Source organism: Oncorhynchus mykiss, chromosome 8 (assembly GCF_057628025.1).
Source record: "Oncorhynchus mykiss isolate SJ-2025 chromosome 8, ASM5762802v1, whole genome shotgun sequence".
NCBI classification, from domain to species: Eukaryota; Metazoa; Chordata; class Actinopteri; order Salmoniformes; family Salmonidae; genus Oncorhynchus; species Oncorhynchus mykiss.
The window spans coordinates 29,718,582-29,725,460 of record NC_143029.1 but is presented as its reverse complement, the minus strand read 5'-3'; positions in this window follow the sequence as shown (position 1 = coordinate 29,725,460).

Below are 6,879 nucleotides of genomic sequence, written 5' to 3'. Positions count from 1 at the left end.
GCAGTGATGGAGAAGAGTTGGGGCTTATCTTTGCCTGTGTGAGTTCCTTAGGGATGGACGAGAGGAAAGGAGAGGAAGCTGAGGAGAGGAGAAGAGAGAAGATTAGCTACTAAGGCTGCCTCTTCTCTAGAGAGAGAGAGAGAGAGAGAGAGAGAATGAGTGAGTGAGATGAGTGCTCTCCTGCCAGAGGACAGTTTTAACTCCCACCGGGCTGGATATAGCAGGACTACAATTGTTTATGGGGAAGTTGGAGGTGTTTCCAACAGTGATAGGCTACAGTACAACCATTCACTGTTTCAGCACAACATCCTCCACACTGTGAGTAAATAGGGAGCAGAACAGTGGTGTTATGTGATTCTGAGTACATCATGTCTTGTAACACTTGGGCTTCACTTACAAGCAGTAAGTGAGCTATCGAGCGACCGACGCTAGTTGCTCATTCTCAGGCACTGCCAATGAACGACATGCTCCATAGATTAGCTACGTGCTGCCTCCTTGCTTGGCTGCCACATGCACACACACACACACACACACACACACACGCTCACACACACGTACACACACACATACACACACACGGTCTGTCTTCTCAAGGTCAAAGCTCGATCAGCTCCACCACCACAAGCCCTACAGACGTGAAAGGAGGGAGGGAGGGAGGGAGGGAGGGAGGGAGGGAGGGAGGGAGGGAGGGATGAACATACGTAGCATGAAATGGGGTTATCAGAACAACAACTTTCTCTCTGTGACACCCACTGCGTGTTTATGTGAACGCAAGCGAGCAGTGGACTGAATAATTGCGTGGATGAGGGGAGGAAGAGGAGAGATGTCAATGTTTGCTGAGAGCATTCTAATTAGCCATCTCGTTTGCCTCTTAACGAGCTCTTGTTGAAGTGAAGAAACATTTTCAGTCTCGATTAGGAAGATGTGTGATTTCCTCCCCAAAGTGAGGGTCCTGTGTGTCGCAGTGTGTGTGTGTGTGTGTGTGTGTGTGTGTGTGTGTGTGTGTGTGTGTGTGTGTGTGTGTGTGTGTGTGTGTGTGTGTGTGTCTGTGTGTGTGTCACAGCATGACTGTTGGTTGTTTCAGAGCCTCCCTACCTCCCTCCCTATGCCCTAGATGGGATTTGCATTAGGAAGACAGTGTGAGTGGAGACAGTCCAGACTTACAGATTGGAGAAACAGCATCTCTCTCGATGCGTCCCAAATGGTACCCTATTCGCTATTTAATGTACTACTTTCTGATCAGAGCCCTATGGGCCTTGATCAAAAGTAGTGCACTAAATAGTGAATAGGATGCTTTTTGGCCTCTCCTCATAAACTCTAATGCTGTAATGCTCTAATGCTGGAACAGACACACACGTGCACACACATACAGTGCATTTGGAAAGTGATCAGACCCCTTGACTTTTTCCACATTTTGTTACGTTACAACCTTATTCTAAAATTGATTCAAAAATTGTTTTTCAATCTACACACATAATGACAAAGCGAAAACAGGTTTTTATACATTTTTGCAAGTTTATTACAAATTAAAAACAGAAATACCTTAAATGGAAGAAGTTTGCAACCACTAAGACTGTTCCTAGAGCCCTGCCAAGAGCAACAGGGGGAGAAGAGCCTTGGTCAGGGAGGTGACCAAGAACCCGATGGTCACTCTGACAGAGCTCCAGAGTTCCTCTGTGGAGATGGGAAGGCCTTCCAGAAGGACAACCACCTCTGCTGCACTCCACCAATCAGGCCTTTATGGTAGAGTGGCCAAATGCAAGCCACTCCTCAGTAAAAGGCACATGACAACCCACTTGAGTGGCACTGTGTACACAGAGGAGCGAAGGCAGATATATCTGCACGTGTTTCTTAGACGTTTACGAGCTCCACAGCACAATGAAAGCTTGCCAAAGGGAAGTGTGCATGCGTGCGTGCATGTGTGTATGTTTGCGGTGTCTCCATGCTATGTATGTACAGTACGTGTGTGTGTGTTAGTGCTGCCATCTACTGGCACATACATGAACTGTACTAACCATTCCATATCCTCCATCCCAGAATGAGCAGATGTATTAATTTGATTGGGTGATAAGCTGCTATGTGTTCTGCACTTATCGTTCTCTCCATCATGCTATGCTAATGCAACATGAAACTAGGCCACATGTCCATGCTATGAAGACGCTGTCTGCGTCCCAAAGGGCACCCTATTCCCTATATACTCCCCTGCTTTTGACCGGAGCCCAATTGGCCCTTGTCAAAAGTAGCGCACTAAATAGGGAATAGGGTGCCATTTTGCATCAGCTCAGGCATTTGGTATTCCAATTAGTCTCTTTACCCAGTAGTTCATGCAGTGAAGATTCTGTAGTAATTTGCTTCTAAAATGGTTCAATCTTTACATTACGATGCACAAAAGGGAATAGTTAACATCCATGTCTCTTTTTATCCTCCTTTTCATTGTTAATCCTGATGCTGAACATTCTGTCATTTCTGCGATATTTGGAACATTATAAACTGGGTAGTTTGAGCCCTGGAAGCTGATTGGCTGACAGCCATGATATATCAGACCGTTTACCACGGGTATGACAAAACTTATTTTTACTGCTCTAATTACGTTGTTAACCAGCTTATAATAGCAATAAGGTACCTCAGGGGTTTGTGGTACTCCACTTTGAGTTGTGCATAAGAACAGCCCATAGCTGTGGTATGTTGACCATATACCACCTTAGGGCCCATGAGACAGACACTAGACTAAGACATTAGGGGCTCAATTCAATCCGTAGCGTTGAAAATGTGCATTTCCGATTGAGCCGACATACAGATTACTGCCAAAATAATGAAAACGCTTGAGTAAATTAGGGATACAAAGTATATTAAAAGCAGGTGCTTCCACACAGGTGTGATTCCTAAATTAATTTACAATTAACATCCCATCATGCTTATGTTAATGAATACAAATGCTGGATAGGCCATTATTTTGCCCCCATCCACAGGGCACGAGTGGTCACTGAATGTTGTGATGAGCATAAAACCGATGTAGCCCAGATGTCATGACTGTCTCAGTCACCAGATCTCAACCCAATTGTACACTTACGGGAGATTCACCAAATTATGGAATTTCTCGTGGAAGAATGGTGTCAGATCCCTCCGATAGAGTACCAAACACTTGTAGAATCTACGCCAAGGTGCATTTAAACTGTTCTGGCTCGTGGCGGCCCAACACCCTATTAAGACACTTTATGTTGGTGTTTCCTTTATTTTGGCAGTTACCTGTATGCAGTGTTTACCATGGATGTAGTCTCCGCAACGCAAGAGCATTGCCTTTAAATCTCACTGTAGTGCGGATCTTCAGCGTTACAGATTGAATTGAACCCTAGGATTCCCACAGTGACTCTACTATTTTTACATGTAAAACCCCCATCCTCCATCTTCCGTCCCTGTTAGCTGCTTTACCATACGTCCTCTTATAAAACGTTTTACAGGTCCATCTGGGTCCGTTGTTCTCCCTCTCCACGCTTATTTACTCCTATAAGCTGCTAAAGCCTTCCATTGACCTTGGCTGGCACTGCAGTCGTACTCTCTACACAGTCCTGAGTGGCCATGCCGAGGTTCCCAGTGCTGTTTGAGCTGAAGGCCATGTTGTCTGCCCTCTGCTGCGGTCAATCATGGCCTGGCTGGCTTACTCAACTCTCCTATAATGGAGACACTAGGACTGTGAGTAAAGGTTTTAACTCTCTAAAGAGAAGCCGAGTGGGTTTGGTATCCATTAAAACACACAGATATACACAGAAGCTAGACAAATATAACTGTATATACAGTAAGACAGATGATTATCAGCTTTCTCTGCCTACCCTCGCCAGGTTCAGACAACAGAATGGGAGAGAAAGAGATGCGGAGGGAGAGAGAAAGAGCGAGAGACAAGATGAGAGAGCGAATGATATATTGAAAGAGAGAGAATGAGAGCCAGAGGAGAGAGAGAGCACTCCGTGTACCTGTCCTGTAGATTTATGGAGAGGAAAGGTGTGCTGGAGGTAGAAACACTCTGGGCAGACAGCAAACTCCCTGCTGTGTGTTTAAACCAGATTATACTGGATAGAGACACCCCTAGAATAACCAAACCTGAGAATAACACCAACTCTAGTGAATATAGGTAGGAATACTGAATACGTGGCCAAAGTATACAACTACAGGGAATAGGAAGCTAAATCAAGAAATTATTTCGTTTTTTAATTGCTTTGGTACTATTTTCATAAGTATGTGGTAAAATGTCACAACTCTTAGAACAAAACTCAAAACAGATCATCAAAAATGCTGTTTTTTTTTTTTTTGCTCGAAGCATATTTTCAATTGACTAAGTACAACACACAAAATCCCAGAGTAACTTTTAGTGTTTCATCTAGAAATACATTATATATTCAAAAGTATGGGGACACCCCTTCAAATGAATGGATTCGGCTATTTCAGCCACACCCTTTGCCAACAGGGGTATAAAATTGGGCACAAAGCAATACAATCTCCATAGAAAAACATTGGCAGTAGAATGGCCTTACTGAAGAGCTCAGTGACTTTCAACGTGGCACCGTCATAGGATGCCACCTTTCCAACAAGTCAGTTTGTCAAATTTCTGCCCTGGTCAACCGTGAGTGCTGTGATTGTGAAGTGGAAACGTCTAGGAGCAACAACGGCTCAGCCGCAAAGTGGTAGGCCTCACAAGCTCACAGAACGGGACTGCCGAGTGCTGAAGCACGTAGCGAGTAAAAATAGTCTGTCCTCGGTTGCAATACTCACTACCGAGTTCCAAACTTCCTCTGGAAGCAACATCAGCACAAGAACTGTGAAATGGGTCATGACATGGGTTTCCATAGCCGAGCAGCCGCACACAAGCCTAAGATCACCATGCTCAATGCCAAGCGTAGGCTGGAGTGGTGTAAAGCTCGCCGCCATTGGGCTCTGAAGCAGTGGTTACGCGTTCTTTGGAGTCATGAATCCCGCTTCATCATCTGGTAGTCCGATGGACGGATCTGGGTTTGGTAGATGCCATGAGAACGCTATCTGCCCCAATGCGTAGTGCCAACTGTAACGTTTGGTGGAGGAGGAATAATGGTCTTGGGCTGTTTTTCATAGTTCGGGCTAGGCCCCTTAGATCCTGTGAAGGGAAATCTTAACGCTACATTCTAGATTATTCTGTGCTTCCAACTTTGTGGCAACAGTTTGGGGAAGGCCCTTTCCTGCACAAAGCGATGTCCATACAGAAATGGTATGTCGAGATCGGTGTGGAAGAACTTGACTGGCCTGAACAGAGCCCTGACCTCAACCCCATCAAGCACCTTAGCGATGAATTGGAATGCCGACTGCAAGTCAGGCCTACTCGCCTGACCTCAGTAATGCTCTTGTGGCTGAATGGAAGGAAGTCGCCGCAGCAATGTTCCAACATTTAGTGGAAAGCCTACCCAGAAGAAAGAAACTGGTATATGTATATATGGATTTTGAGAACTAGGGAAATAGAATGTGTGTTTTTAAAGTATTGTCACACCCTGGTCGAAGTATTTTGTGTTTATCTTTATTTATTTGGTCAGGCCAGGGTGTGGTATGGGTTTTTGTAGGTGGTGTGTATGTATGGGGATTGTAGCTAGTGGGGTGTTCTAGCTAAGTCTATGGCTGTCTGAAGTGGTTCTCAATCAGAGGCAGGTGTTTATCGTTGTCTCTGATTGGGAACCATATTTAGGTAGCCATATTCTTTGAGTTTGTCGTGGGTGATTGTCCTTAGTGTCCTGATGTCATTGGGCTGTGTTAGGTTACACAAGTATAGGCTGTTTCGGTTTTCGTTAAGTTTATTGTTTTGGTAGTGTTTGTGTTTAGTGTGTTACTTCATTAAACATGGATTGCAATAGACACGCCGCATTTTGGTCCGACTCTCTTTCACATACAGAAAACCGTTACAGAATCACCCACCACAAAGGGACCAAGCAGCGTGTCAACAGGCAGGAACAGCCCAAAGTGGAGTACAGTATGGAGTATACGACTTGGGAGGAGATCGACAGGTGGGCGGCCGACCCAGGGAGAGTTCCGGAGCCCGCCTGGGATTCGATGGAGCAGTGCGCGGAAGGATATAGGAGAATGGAGTTTGCGAAGCAAGCAAGGCGGCGCGGACGGAGGCCCCCTAGTCAGCCCCAAAAAATTATTGGGGGGGGGGCTCAGGGAGAGTGTGGCAGAGTCAGGAGCCAGACCTGAGCCAACTCTCCCTGTTTATCGTGAGGAGCCAAGGAGGAGACCAGAACCAGAGCCGGTGTTGGAGGTGAGCGAAACAGAGACTGTGAAGGAGTTAATGGGGAAATTGGAGGAGAGAGAAATGAGGGAGTTGCTGTGTTGGTGCATTTTGCATAGAATTCGCCTGACGGAACGTGTCAGGGATTTGATGGCACCTGGGTTAGCGCTCCATACTCGTCCTGAGGTCCGTTTTAGTCGGCTGGTGAAGTTGGTTCCAGTCTCACGCATCAGGCCTCCTGTGCCCATCCCTAGCCTTGCACGTCCTGTGCCAGCACTACGCATCAGGCCTACAGTGCGCCCCGCCTGTTCAGCGCAGCCAGAGCCTTGAGCCAGAGCCAGAGCTGCCTGTCTGCAGGATGCCGCTAAAGCTGCCAGTCTGCAAGGAGCCGCCAGAGCTGCCAGTCTGCAAGGAGCCGCCAGAGCTGCCAGTCTGCAAGGAGCCGCCAGGGCCGCCAGTCAGTATGGAGCAGCCAGGGCCGCCAGTCAGCATGGAGCAGCCAGTCAGCATGGAGCAGCCAGAGCAGCCAGTCAGCATGGAGCAGCCAGAGCAGCCAGAGCAGCCAGTCAGCATGGAGCAGCCAGAGCCGCCAGTCAGCATGGAGCAGCCAGTCAGCATGGAGCAGCCAGAGCTGCCAG